The 15,155-nt window shown below is 41.4% G+C and overlaps 1 protein-coding gene across 1 annotated transcript in view; it reads left to right on the top strand.

Moving 5' to 3' along the window:
* The first annotated feature begins 3,533 nt into the window (after positions 1 to 3,533).
* The window catches only part of LOC109409429 (protein hairless), a 129,706-nt gene continuing 118,084 nt past the window's right edge, over positions 3,534 to 15,155 (top strand). The window contains exon 1 of the mRNA XM_029855595.2: positions 3,534 to 4,897. The gene's annotated coding sequence lies outside the window, so the exon portion shown is untranslated. The remainder of the gene's footprint in view (positions 4,898 to 15,155) is intronic.

Genomic DNA, 15,155 nt, shown 5'->3' on the forward strand with positions numbered 1-15,155 from the left:
GAACAGGTTTTTCGTTTTCTCATCGGCGAGGAAAAAACTTCGGCGAGGAAAAAACACTCATGAGTCTGCCATTGAGACCACATGGAACGCCCATGAGACTTCCTGAAGCACCACTAAGACTCCATGCTACCCTCTGGAACCCGCTGAAACACCCTTCAAACCCTTGTGAAACTCCCTGGGGCCCCTGAAAAGCACCCAGAACCTCCCTTAAACTTCCCTGAGACTCCCTGCAACGCCTCTGAGCCCCTCTGAGGTGCCCTGAAACGACCCTGCAACCTCCATTTGCACTCCCCGATAACGCTTTCTTGCCGCCGTTGCACAGTGTTTTATTTTGCCAATTTCGTGCGCTTTTTTAATAACGTTTCAACCGATGATTTTAGCGATATAGTTTCTTCGGAGAAGTTTCTACATTAGACAAGGCGCATCTTTTGACATAAAGAGTTGAATGATCAATCCACCTATAAGTGAGATGAAAAAAATATGTTTTCAAAAAATGCAGATAGACGTTTGATGTCTTCGGCAAAGTTGTGCAAAATGCAATTTTAAACAACTTTGTCAAAGACGCCATAATGCTGAATCTCATACTTTACGAGATATATTGCGTTGTATGTGCATGACCCCTAGAAATCATATATTTCATCATAACTTTTTACCGGGATTTTTTAGATTTTTTGCGTCTTCTACAAAGTTGTTTGGAATGTAAAAATACATGTTTTTGCTGAACATCGAAAAACGCTAGCTTTTGAAATAACAATGTTATTCACAAATTACTGATTTTTATAGGGTAACTTTGAACTCGTGTTACTTTTTCGGCGCAAAATGGCGCAGAGAACAGTTTCGAATAATGAAACAACTATATTTCTACTATATCAAAATGGTCTAAACTTTTGTATACAAGTGTATTCTTAATGTGTTATGGTAAATAAACAAACAATTATCAAATATTGAAATTATGTATAACTTCTTCATTTAACGAGATAGTATGTCGCAGTGTTCAGCAAAATTGTGTATTTTTATATGCTCAACAACATTCTAGAACATTAAAAAATTGTAGAAAATCTTGGTAAAAAGCTATGATTATTTTAACGAATTATAAAAAAAAACATATTTAAAAATCACTTTAAAATTGATTTTTGTTATAACTTTTAATCCTTAATTTTTACATTATTTGCATGTTATGCAAAGTTGTTGAGCATATAAAAATACATAATTTTGTTGAACATTGTGACATTCTATCTCGTTAAATGAAGAAGTTATTAAATAATTTCTTTATTTGATAATTGTTTGTTTATTTACCATAACACTTAAAGAATACACTTGTATACAAAAGTTTGAGCCATTTTGGTATAGTAGAAATATAGCTGCTTCATTATTCGAAACGGTTCTCTGCGCCATTTTGCGCCGAAAGCAGTTAGACGAGTTCAAAGTTACTCTATAAATATCAGTAATTTGTAAATAACTTTGTAATTTTAAAAGCTAGCGTTTTTTGATGTTCAGCAAAAACATGTATTTTTACATTTCAAACAACTTTGTAGAAGACGGCGAAAATCTTAAAAATCCTGTTAAAAAGTTATGATGAAATATATGATTTCTAGGGGTCATGCACATACAACGCAATATATCTCGTAAAGTATGAGATTCAGCATTATGGCGTCTTTGACAAAGTTGTTTGAAATTGCATTTTGCACAACTTTGCCGAAGACATCAAACGTCTATCTGCATTTTTTGAAAAAATATTTTTTTCATCTCACTTATAGGTGGATTGATCATTCAATTCTTTATGTCAAAAGATGCGCCTTGTCTAATGTAGAAACTTCTCCGAAGAAACTATATCGCTAAAATCATCGATTGAAACGTTACTAAAGAAATCGGCAAAATAAAACACTGTGCGTTGCCATAGTTGCCATCATTAATTACATTTTCTTATGCACAATACTGGTTATGAATAGCTATGCCTCTTTATATGCAGAGATTGAAAAAGTGCCTTAAATGGCGCATAAAAATAGCCTGTATTTCCAAATAACCAACAGGTTATGGGTCCAGCTCTATGAATTATAAGGAGAATTAAAACAGCCCAGAATTGAAAAGCTGGAACAGAAATTCTAGCAGTAAGTTCCTGCAGCAGAAGATACAGAATGCTAAACCACTGACGAAGTTTATGGCATATTGGCTAAGGAATTTTCCAATGAATATTTTCGAAGAAGAGTTTTTGAAGGAAGCAAGGTTTAAGTGGAAGTTTTAGCGAAATTCATAGAGACATAGGCCAAGACTGAGTAAATACTCTTTGCTGAATCTACGTAAAACCATGGAACAAATCTCTGTGATTCTTCAGATAGATCTGAGTAAAGAGTACTCAGTTTAGTACGATAAATAGAATGCGAAGGTATTTTCAAGTAGGCAAAAACTCCCACCCAAAACAACTGCTCGCGAATCAAATCGATTGGCGCTCCACGTAGAGCGCCAAATATAACAAGCTTACCGCCAATAATTATTTAACGAGCAAAAACTCCTATAGCTCGCTGTTGTTGCAAACGAGGCCACGTTAGTACTTGAAAGACAACAAATTAACAATGCAGACAGAAGGACATCACGATCAAATCAGAACCAGAATTTCAAAAACACACCATTAATTGTAGTCAACTATTTAAAACTCCCACATTCAGAGCACATGCATTTCCTTGATTGCAGTTTTATGATTCATTTTAATTTCCCCTTCGAAATTTTATGGCAGTCCTCTCTGTTTCCTAATTCTTCTACATCGTTCATTCCTTGAAAATACGCTCTCTCTCGTATTCTCTCAGCATTTCTTATGTACCTTGAAATGAACTCAACCGCTCTCTCCTAGTTACATTCAAACACGCTAACGCCGCTCAGCACAAAAGTGCATAATTTCCAGACTACACTAAAACTGTGTAACGCTTGCACATTCACAAAATCAGCTTCTGTGTCCGCAAAATCGTTAAATTCGCAAATATTTTTGTACAGCAATCTAGCTAGGTTTACCAGTGACCTTGGAAAATAAAAAATATATTGACATTTCGCATCTAGACGAGTGTACGAGCTGTTTTTGAGAATGTGTAACTGTAACACATTTTTGTGTGGTCTGGAAATTATGCACTTATGAGTAGGGCTTACACATTTTAGTGCTGAGCGGTTTTACTGTGAATGCACTTTTTTGTTATCAACGCGCCTCGCTTCCTCCGTTACATCCCCTCCACGGTCCTTCGAAGAACCCGCATATTCCAAACAGATGCAACAAGATGCATCTAGCACTGCACTGCTAGCAAAAACTCGCACGTTGTTTTTTGCTCTCACTCGCTTTGTTCCTTTGTTTCCTCTCCCGACGAAATGCATCGCAAAAAATAAGAAGGCCACCACAGCAGCGCACGTCGTCAGCGCGAACGAGACGCAAACAACAACAAAAAAGTCGTCACCGACTGCCGCGACCGCCGCATTGAGAACGAGAGAGAGCGTTCGCGACTTAGTCCGCGACTCTCTCGGCGAGCGTGCAATCGTTGAATTTTGGTCGGTCCGTCATCGTCATCGTCATTTCGAAAACAACCTCCGTCGAGAGCGGTTACCCGATAGCTACGCGCGCGGTGTGTTTTCTTTGGCGACTGGACAAAAACAATTTCCTATTCCTGGAAGTGGAATAAAAAATTATAAGTGCTGTTTACCTTGCTTCTGGTGAAGTGTTAGAAAGGGCGAACGGCGCACTTTGGGCGGTGTAAATGTGATGTAAGAAGAAAAAAATCGAATTAAGCGGAATTTTCCTTTGTTCGACGCACGCTAGAATCTGAGAAAAACAAGGCGGCGACGTCTTCGATTGACGATTACTCAGCTCGGCTGTGATAGTGGTGAGCGCGTTCCATCATAATTTCGGATTGTTTTGATTTACGACGCGCGCGACAAGTGGCCTGGCTGCAGCAACGCCTACTAAGTGGAACACGTGCATGATTCATTCTCCGGACTTTGCCGCGCTCGTGTTCTCGCCGCCGTCGCGGTCCAGTTTCGTGTCGGAGAACGAGGGGTGAGAGCAGTGAACGAAGATAAAGTGGCGCCGCCACCCACCGCCAGCGGTGCATTGCCCTACCTCCTCACGTTCGTGCAAACTTGCAAGTGCTTTGCTCATTTGTGGTTTTGTGTGTTTTTTTCTTGTTTTGCGTTTATCAGTCGGGCTGATGCCTACCTAATTTCAAGTGCAATTTGTGCGAAGGTTGTGAGAAACGCTTCGGTGGAAGAAAAATAATTTCCATTGTTCAAACAATCGGCCATCGGGCGGAAAAAACATTGAATCACACACATACACTCGCACACGCAGTCGTTTCAGGCGATTCGATTCCGAATCGGAAAAAAGGTCGAGTGTTTTCCCAACAATAATCATTCGCAGTAATTGGCGACGGAGTGAGTGCGGAATATTTGTAGCGAAATATTTTTTTCGAAAAACCCCCCGTCTGGATAACGTGAGTGGTCTCCGTCTAGACTGGAGAGGAAGTTCTGTCCTTATCGATAAGACAAAAAACGGGTCAAAATCGAAGATCCGCCAAAGTGATAGCGAGGCGAGTCCGTATAGACAGAGTCCCAGACACAGACCGGAGAGTGTTGCACGCTGTTTGTTTCTGGAGCAAAGTTCGTGTGACGGCCGTTCAAAACAAAGTGTCGTCGTGCATTCCCGAGTTATTTACCATCAGACAGAAAACAACGAAAAAAAAATAATCGAACGCTGCTGATAAGCAGGCCAGGCGAGTCTCGGCCGGTGAGTAAGTCAGTGAGTGACGCGAGTGAGTACGATTCGACCGTCAAAAATTTTCGAGAGGAGCAACCGGAGAACAGACAACAAAACCGAATCCGGAAAGCAAAATAAAGCAGCAGCAACACGTGGGCCGGAAAATTTCGGGTAAGTTATTGTGTCAATTACCGAATTACATGGGTTCCTCCGTTTCCGAGCGCGTCTTCCGTCGAATACACGGCGACGGCGGTGATTACCCCAGCAGCGAGCAGTAAATATTGAACGATGATGCGCGTCACTAGCGCGAATCGACCGACCAATGAATGTTTACTATTATTCAGTTGAATCGACTGAACGTGGGGAAGTTCAGCGTCATATGAAATACTGGTTCGAAATAGTTGGGAAGGGAAGTTCTTTCGGTGTGCGATTACTATACGCTACGGTAAAACCCAAAGTTTTGTGAAAGAAGTTCATTCCACGAAGTTCCGTGACTGAGAGACGGTGAAATGTTATGGCAGATAATGTCTAGTGAAGACGTGCAAGGTTGGTGTAACCCACGCAAAGGGATGAAGTACGCAATAATGCTGGAATATCTGGCAACGACTTGTGATATGATTCTCACTGTATGTTTGAGGAAAGGAGGCGATTCAGCTAGGACGTAGCCAAGGCTTAGTCCGGGAGTTGAAAGGTGATAGGTCTGTTGGGATTCAGTGACCCGTTGGACGATGCTCGAGGAGGACCTACAAGCACTCGGAGTGTTCGAGTGACGGGTGCTAAGGACGATCTTCGGCGGGGTGCAGGAGAACGTGTGTGGCGGAGAAGGATGAACCACGAGCTAGCTGCACTCTACGGTGAACCCAACATCCTGAAAGTGGCCAAAGCTGGACGGATACGGTGGGCAGGGTATGTTGCAAGAATGCCGGACAACAACCCTGCAAAGTTGGTGTTTGCTAACCATCCGGTTGGTACAAGAAGGCGTGGAGCGCAGAGAGCACGATGGGCGGACCAGGAGGATTAATTCAATTTCTTGTAATAATCGGAACAATCTCACCAATCTCTCCTCTTCACGTTTCCGTCGCGCACGCAGTTCGTTATCATTAGAACATTTGGCACCGTTTGCGAGCTACGAGCAGTGGTGTCGTCGTACAATCACGCACAATGGATCACTAAAATAACTAAACCGGCCACTATGAAATGAACAGATAGCGTCACCGTAGCCTTGTGTGTTTGACATAACTCCACTGCTGTCACAATGTTAATGTCGATATACGGTGGCGCCTTTGTTTACATGCGATGAATGAAAGAAAAGTTTGCTTCATTGATCCATTCTTTGAAACACCTCCGGATGGCGTAGTGCTTCCAACTGTTCCGCAGTAACGTGGAACTGAGTTTAAACACAATCCTTTGCACTTCTTCTCCAAATCAATAATCCAATGCATTCCATCGAAATTAATACAGAACAAACAGTCTTTCACCCGCGGGAGAACTATTCGGATGGCGAACGCGAAAGCAATGTGACGAGCAGCTCAAAACACGGCTGCACACGCCAACCGCCTACTGCGCTCCATCTTTCAAAATATATGATTGGTGAAAATACAGAATAGCGAGTAATTCCCATAATTTAGACCCATATAAGAGCTTGATTTCCGGTGAAGATTCCAGGAAAACATCTGGTATAGTAATGCTGGGAAAAGCTATGAGAAATTCTCTGGAACCTTCCGGAGGAATTGTCAGAAAAACCCTTGAATAATTCCTTGAGGAATCCCCAAGGAAATCCCGGAAGAATTCCCGGGGAACTCACGGAGAAATTCCCGATAAACTAACGGAGGAATTCCAGGAAACTTTCTGAGGAACTCCTGGGAAACTCCCTAAGGGATTCCCAGTGAAACTCCATTAGGAATTCCCGGAAACTTCCGAAGGAATCCCCGGAGAACTCCCGATGGAACTCCCGCGGAAATCCCAGAAGAATTTTCAATGGAATCATCTGAAAAATATCGGAGGAATTCCCGGGGAACTCCTGGAGGGCTTCCTGAGGAACTCCCGAAAGAATTCTCGAGGAATGCCCAAAGAAACCCCGGAAGAATTCACGGGAAACTCCCGAATAAATTCCAGGAAAACCCGAGGAATTCTATTTAATTCTCTTTAGATTTCTTCCAAAGTCTTTAAATATTACACCCAGAAGTTATCCAAGACTTTCTCCCACAGTTGTTCCCGGTGTTCTTCCGTTGTTCTTTCTGAGATCTCTAAGAGTTGTTCTTGAAATGTCTTCCAGAGTACATCCCAGGTTTTCTTTTGGAGTTTTACGGGACATCTGCAGCAGTATCGGCCGGGATTTTTTTTAAAGGTTTACCCAGAATTTTTCGTGGAGATCCTTCCAATGTTATTACAAACTCTCTTCAGCGATGTCTTTTAGTGGTTTTTCGGGATAACTGTACAACTATCCAGTGCGGATTTTCCCTCCAATGAGGTTACCGGGGTTTCTCTAGGTCTTCTCCAATATTTCCCTCCTTGTTGTTCTCTAATATTTCTTTCTAGGAACCCTCTCAAAAGTGTTTTCTACATTTCTCAATTTTCTAGGATTTTTTTTTTAAGTTCCTCTTGGGATGTCTCCTATAGATCTTCCCGGAGCTCCTCGTGAGATTCTACCATAATTGCTTCATATATATCTCCGGAAACTTCTTACAAAGAGTTTTGAAGTAAATCCTTAAAACATAGATCCACGGTAGGGATTTCAGAAAAACATCTGATGCTAATGCCGGGAAAAAATATATAAGGAATTCTCTCGGTCCTCCCGGAGGAATCCGCAGAAAAATCCTGAATAAATTCCTGGGGAACTTTTGATGGAATACCCTGGGAACGCCCGAAGGAATTCCAGGGAAAATTTTCGATAGAATTATCGGGGAACTCCTGGAGGGATTCCTGAGGAATTCCAGAACGGATTCCCACGGAACTCCCAAAAGAATTCCTCAGGAATTCTCGGGGAACTACCGAAAAAAACTTCGTGAAACTCCCGGAGAAATGCCCAGGGAACTCTAGGATGAATTTCCTGGAAATTCCAGGAGGATTTTACGAGAAACTCTTGGATGAATTTTCCCATACACGGAACCGCCAAACTACCCAAAATTGAGTTCTTTTGACGCAATCCCATAGTTCGGCCCAATAAGCCAAATTTGAGTAAATCGATTAAACTCACACTAGGTAAATTGCCTTCACCTCAAGCAAAAACATTTACTTAAGAGTAGGTAAATTCAACCCAAGACCCTCCCTCATTCAACCCAAATTTGAGTAAACCTGCATTTACCCAAAATTGGCTTATTGGGCTCAAGGACCCCCGTTGGGTAAATGCATCTCTGTTTGTTTTTGACAACATCGGTGAGGGAAAGAGGGAAAACAACCTAATTTTGGGTAAATAGTTTATTCGATATACTCAGCTTTGAGTAAAATAAACCCAAAAATTAGGTAGTTTGATTTCTCCGTGTAGGTTTGGTTTCTGCCACCGCTAACGAAAACTAAAGACACTATATGCTAAGTTGACTGTCAACTGGGAACAAATTTCGCCTACCCTCTATCATCAGAGATGGAAAATGATGAAGATTGCCGCTGAGCAGACACAAACCAAAACAAACATACTCGTGAGCAACAGGGGCCCGAGAATACTCGCACTTCTTTATTCGTGAGTAAACGAAGCTGGCAAGCACTCGCATGTGTTTCGCGAAGCTTCGTGAGTTTTTTTTTGCATTTTGACGAAAAACGCATTTTAACGACTGGCAGTGCTGCTTTTCAGGAACAATGAAGCATAAAGCATTAGTTTATGTTGGATAATCGCTGGATTTGCTATTATAACCACAATAAAATGCACTTCCCGCACCTCCACTAGTTCTTCACGAATAAAAACTCATGAGTGCTTCTGTTTTTGTTTTGCTTCTTACTCAAGAAGCAGGCGGGTGCGAATAAACTCACACTGTTTACTCTCGGTATCGTGAGTAAGCCTTGTGTTGGCTTTACACTCGCGAATTGCTTCATGATAATAATACCATCACTGGTCGAAACTGACTCGTATTTAGTTCATTTTGTTGTAGTAATAATCAAAACAAACTCACCAAAAATCATCCAAGGTTGCATTGCCATCACCATGGAAACGTCATAACAGCATAGTGAGGTTTATTCCTCGTCAGGCCTCCATAGCGAACGCAGTCCGTCATCATTAGAACAAAAGTCGCTTCATCACTCACAAAATTAAGGATAATATGCGGCTACACTGTTTGATTCTGGAACCACTCGGGAATCCCTAAGGAATCACCAAAGACGTGAAAAATAACACGAAAAAACTATAATGATTGACGACAAATTTCGACCGATTGCAAGACCCAAGCTACGGATAGCGGCGTCGTCGTGCGGTCACGCACAAGCCGTTCTTCATTAACACGGAACTGGGTTTGGACACAATCCTTTGCAATTATTCCTCTCCTAATGAACAATTTACCTTCCAAGTGTTCCTACAGAACATTTTTTCACCCGTCAGCGAAATTGCGAAAAAAGAAACATAAACAAACTCGCGAACGCGAAACAAATGTAACCGCGGCAGCTCAAAACACGGCTGCAGCACACTGCAACGCCTACTGAGCGCCAACTCCAACTGTGAAGACACAGAATACAGCGAAGAAATTGCTTGGGAACTCCCGAAGAAATTCCCTGGGAAATCCCAGAAGAATTTTCGATGGAGTTCTCTAGTAACTATCGAAAGAATTTCCGGGGAACTTTTAGAGAAATTCCCAAGAAAGTCCTGGAGGAATCCCCGGGGAGCATCAGAAGGGATTCATTGGGAACTCCCGAAGGAGTTCCCGAGAAATGCCCGGGAAGCTCCCGAAGGAATTCTCGGGGAACTCCAGGAGCAATTTTCGGGGAACTCTCGGAAAGATTTCCGAGAAACTCTCGGAGGAATTTCCAGGAAAACTCGCTGAGGAATTCCCGGGAGTTCCTGAAGGAATCCCGGGGAACCCCGGAAGAAATTGCTTGGGAACTCCCGGAGGAATTCCCTGGGAAATCCCAGAAGGATTTTCGATGGAGTTCTCTGGGATCTATCGAAAAAAATTCAGGGAAACTTCTGGAAGAACTCCCAGGGAAGTCCTGGAGGGATTCCCGGGGAACTTTGGAAGGAATTCCTTGAGAACTGCCGAAGGAATTCCCAAGAAATGCCCGGGAAGCCCCCGCAGAAGCAATTTTCAGGGAACTCTCGGAAAGATTTCCGAGAAACTTTCGGAGGAATTTCCAGGAAAACTCGGTGAGGAATTCCTGGGAGTTTCCGAAGGAATCCCGCGGAACTCCCGAAGTAATTCCCGAGAAATGCCCGGGAAGCTTCCGAAGGAATTCTCGGGGAACTCCAGGAGCAATGTTCGGGGAATTCTCGGAAAGATTCCCGAGAAACTCTCCGAGGAATTTCCAGGAAAACTCGCTGAGGAATTCCCGGGAGTTCCCGAAGGAATCCCGGGGGAACTCACGAAGAAATTGCTTGGGAACTCCCTTAGGGATTCCCTGGGAAATCCCAGAAGAATATTCGATGGAATTCTCTGGGAATTATCGAAAGAATTCACGGAGAACTTCTGTAGTAATGCCCTGGGAAGTTCTGGAGGGATTCCCGGGGAACTTCGGAAGGAATTGCTTGGGAACTCCCGAAGGAATTCTCAAGAAATGCACGGGCACCTACCGAAGGAATCCCAGGGGAGCTCCTGGAGGAATTCCCAGTGATCTCCTATAGTAATTCCCTGAGAACTCCTTGAAGAGTTCCTAGGGAACCGAGCATGGATGTCTTCGAAGAATTTCCAGGGAAATTCTGGAAAAATTCTAGGAGGATTTTCTGAGGAACTCCCGGATGAATTCTCAAGGAACTCCTGGAGGAATTCCCGAAAAACTTGTGGAGGGATTCCGAGAAACTCCTGGTGGAATTTCCGATAAACTCCTGGAGGAAATCCCGAAGAACTTTTGAAGAAATCTTAGAGCTCAACCCCATATTAGATTCTTATTTCCTACAGCGTTTACGGAAAGAACTTTTGGAGTAATCCCGAGAAAATCTTTAAAAGATTTCTGAAACAAATCGCGGGACGTGTCCCATAAGAAATATAACCAGAACTTCCAAGAGAATCTTCGGAAGAAAACACGAAGAATCTCTGAAAAACTTTGACAGACATCCCGAGAGCAAAACCGGAAGTAATCTGCCAAGAGAAGGCATGAGAATAAGTCCTGTAGAAAACCTAGAAGAATTTCCGCGAAAACCCTGGAAAGAAATCCTGGAACTCCAGCAGAAACTGATTTCAGCAATCCTGGGAAATTCCCAGGGATGATTCCCGAAAAGAATGGCTGGAATCTTGAGAAAAAATGACGGTAGGGCTCTGGCAGACCCAAATACGGAAGATTTTTTTAAAAGAAATCCTGGAAGGCATTCTAAGAGCATAAACAGAGCAGGGGGTCTACTACCTGAAAAAAAAACCTTTAAAAATTTTTGGTTGATTTCAAACTAGAAATGACGTTACAATTCTGTCAAGGTTTCTTCCTGGAACTACTTTAGAAATATCTCTTGGAATGCCCCCTAGGATTTCTCACAGGATACCTTCCGCATTTTTCCATGAAAAATGTTCTTGGTATTCTTTTTTGAATTAATCCCGGAGATTTTATCGGATCCCTACTGGTATTTTCCAAGATTGGAACATTTTTGCCTTGAGAATCTTGCGAAATTCCTGAATTCCTACCGATTTCTGCTGGAATTTTTCACGAAGATTTGTTTTCTCCCAGAGTCTCTCGTGGGATTTTCTCGAAGTTCTCTCGCAATTTCCCTTAAAGATTTTTCGCGATTCCTTCCAGTGTTTCTCGCCAGACTTCTCTAGTAGATCTTCCCGGGCTTTCTTCCAGAGTTTTTTTTATGGAATTTCTTCTAGAGCTCCTGCATGGATTCCTTAAGGAGTTTTCCACGAATTTTCTGCAGGAGCTTCGACCAGGGTTTCTTTAGAAGGTTCTCCTGCAATTTCTCCAGGAAATTTCCGTAAGCTTTTTTCAGAGCTTCGCTTTAGATTTCTACAAGTGTTTCAGTTGGATTTTTTCCTAAGAAAGGTTTTTGCGGGATGTTTATTTATGTTTCACCTGAGATTTCTGGGAAAAACTGGGACATCTCGGAAGAAAAATCTGCGAGTGATCTCGGCAGTAAATATTTAGAAAATTTAAGGAGGAACCCTAAAACCTCTTAGAGAAATCCCTGGAAGAACTTCTGCAAGAACCTTGCAAAAATCCTGACAGCAACTGCTGGAAAGCTATCCCGGAATAACATTTAGAGAAATTCATGAAGAAACTCCGGATAAGATTTTGAACGAAACCTCCGAGAAAACCTTGAGGTAGCCCAGCAGAGACCCCGTGAAAAACCCCTTCAGAAACTCTGGAAGAAACTCTGCTAGAAATCCCAAGAACAACTCTTAGACATGCCGAAAGAACCTTGATAAAATCTCTTTGGAATTATTCATCGGAATAGGCAAAATATTCAATCGGTATCACCAATTTTTTTTTTTTCAAAATCGTTGATATGCTATCGTGATTTCCAATTTTGCATTGGGTTTTAATCTAAATCTCACCATTACTACACCACCAGCACAGATAACAGACATCCAGTCCTGTTTCAAAGGTCAGAAGTTAGATGACCTGTGGAATTGTGGATTGGACTTCCTGGATGTTGTTTTACCTGATTTTTAGAGTTTTTAGATGTCAGAAACTTTCGGTGGAATTGTGAAATTATTTTCTTGCAATTAACCCAAAAGAATTCTGGGAAAAATCTAGATGTCTTCCATAATTGATCTTTGTTTTACTTTCGAAGGTGAGGACTCAGACCTTTATATTGTCAGTACCGGCACCGGCCAGGTCCTAACGGTCATCGGGTAAGGGAAGGAATGTTAATGTGACACCCGTTGCTACTAGAGACCGTGTGTACCTCTGCATCTCCACGGTGTTCACATGAAGGAAGCTTGTTGTTGAGGGAGAGAGAGAAGATAGATACATAGATTTTGATACGCTTGTAGGAAAGGTTCATGTTCAAAAAAAGTAAACACCCCAAATGAGTCAACATTATGAACATCAATCCATCTGCCAGTTGCGAGTTTTCCTTACTTCTTCACTTTGGTGCGTATTCAAATGTTAAAAGTTTATGTGTTTGCATACACTGAGCAAACCATGACAATGAAAGTTTTTAACTTCTTGTTCAATGCGATAGAAATTTTGATTTCGGTTTTGTTTTGGTGGTTTGTTTGCATCCATTATGATAGACGAACCCGGCTTGGGTAGATCGCGCAATTTTTTTTAAGAATTTTTGGGTGAATACCAGCACTATAGATCGTGCTACGAATTGTATGTGGCTATTTTAGAGCAACTTCTAATAAATTTATAGCGAATAACTTGAGTTCAGAATCTTTCTAGCTTTAAATTAGTTTAGTATTATGCCTCTCAAGAAAAATCAGAATATGGCAATTATCTGCCTCTGGCTTCTGATATAAGCGCGACAGTCACTAATCATAACAGCGTCACCAGATTTAAAAATATTTTATTCCATTATATGGGGTTTGACAGCAAGAACACTCATTCCACTGAGCCACTCTTGCCGTTCATCACAAATACATTCAAAAACATCTGTCAATTCGCGAAACCCACGTGCTCTTATTTTATGGCGGGAACATATTCTCTTTTGTTTTGCATTGCGAGCAGGGATGCCAGATGTGAAGACATGTCTTCAAATTGAAGACATTTGAAGTTATTTTAAATTTTGTGAAGACTTTTGAAAGCTGAAAAATAATATTTATTTATGTTGTTATTCTAAACCAATATATCAAATCTTGGAACAATTTCAGATGAAATGCGTTTCAATTTTTGTAGATAAAATTTTAAACTTTTAAAACTTTAAACTTACAAATTCCTAAATTTTTGGATCTTCGTATTGGCGGAAATTTCGAAGCAGTTTTTAGTTGAAATACGAATCAAATTAGATGACCACCATTTCATGGAAATTTTAGGAAGCATGCTGAACTATTGAATTAATTTCTCATCAGCAATTGTTTTATAGAAAATAAAATTTGCATCAACAAAATTCCTCTGGAAATTCAACTGATTATTCTAATTTTTCAAAAGTCTCCAAAAACAGAGGATGCTTCTAGAATATTACCAAGGTTTTTTTCGGAAATTCTCCCCAGACCTTCGTTTGAATTTTAAACAGAGCTTCATCCAGAATTTTCCGCAGACTTGTCCGATGATTTGTCCAAGCCTTTTAAGATTTCTCCAGTAGTCCCTCGGGAAAGTTCCATGAGAATTTCTTCAGGATTTTAACAGAAATACCTTCAAATGATTCTCAGGAATTCTTTTAGGTCCTACTCGGATATACCACCTGGAGTACCTCAGGAATTCTTTCAGTTCAATGGGAATTCCTCCAAGAGTTGCTCGGAAATTCTTCCATTATTTCCTCGAGAAATTCCTTCTCGGAAATTTCTCCTGGAATTCCTCAGGAATTTCCAAGGGAATTTCTCCAGGAGTTTCTCGGGAATTCCTTCCGAAGTTTCTCGAGAATTCCTTTAGGTGTTCCTCGGAAATTCTTCCAGGAGTTCTTCATGAATTCCTTCAAAAAGTCCTAGAGAATACCTTTAAGAATTCCTCGAGAATTTCTTCAATGAGTTCCTTGGAAATTCTTCTGGAGCTCCTTGGGAATTCCTCTGCAAGTTCCTCGGGAATTCCTTTAAGGGGCCGTTCATAAACCACGTAGACTTTTGAGAGGGAGCGGGGGTCTGGCCAAAGTCTACACTCCATACAAATTTCAAAATTTTTGTATGGACAAAAGTCTACGAGGGGGAGTCTGAGATTGCCAAATTTTGGTCTACGTGGTTTATGAACAGCCCCTAAGGGTTCCTCAGTTAATCCTCCAAGAGTTCCTCGCAAATTCTCCTAGAAGTTTCTCAGGAATTGCACCAGGAGTTTCTCGGGAATTTATTCTCTAGGAGTTCCTCAAAAGTTACTTCAAAAGTTCCTCGAAAATTCCTTTAGGTGTTTATTGAGAAGTTTTTCAAGAGTTCCTCGAAAATGTTTCTAGGAGTTCCTCGGGAAGTTCTACATGAATTCCTCGGGATTTTTTTCCAAGAGTTTGCCAACAACTTTTTCGGGAGTTCCTCAGGAATTCCTTTAGAATTCCTCTATGAGATACTCTAGAACTTCCATAGTAATTGCTAGAAAATTTCTTTGAAAGTTTCTCCATGTATTCCTATGAATTCTTCTAGGAGTTCCTCAGGCAATCCTCCTGGAGTTCGTCAATTTTTTTCCAGGAGTTTTTTGGGGATTTCTCTAGGAGTTACTCGGGAATTCTTCCAGATTTGCTCGGGAATTTCTCCTTCAGTTACTCGGAAATTCTTCAAGAGAT

This window comes from Aedes albopictus, chromosome 1, assembly GCF_035046485.1.
Source record: "Aedes albopictus strain Foshan chromosome 1, AalbF5, whole genome shotgun sequence".
In the NCBI taxonomy this organism is placed as follows: Eukaryota; Metazoa; Arthropoda; class Insecta; order Diptera; family Culicidae; genus Aedes; species Aedes albopictus.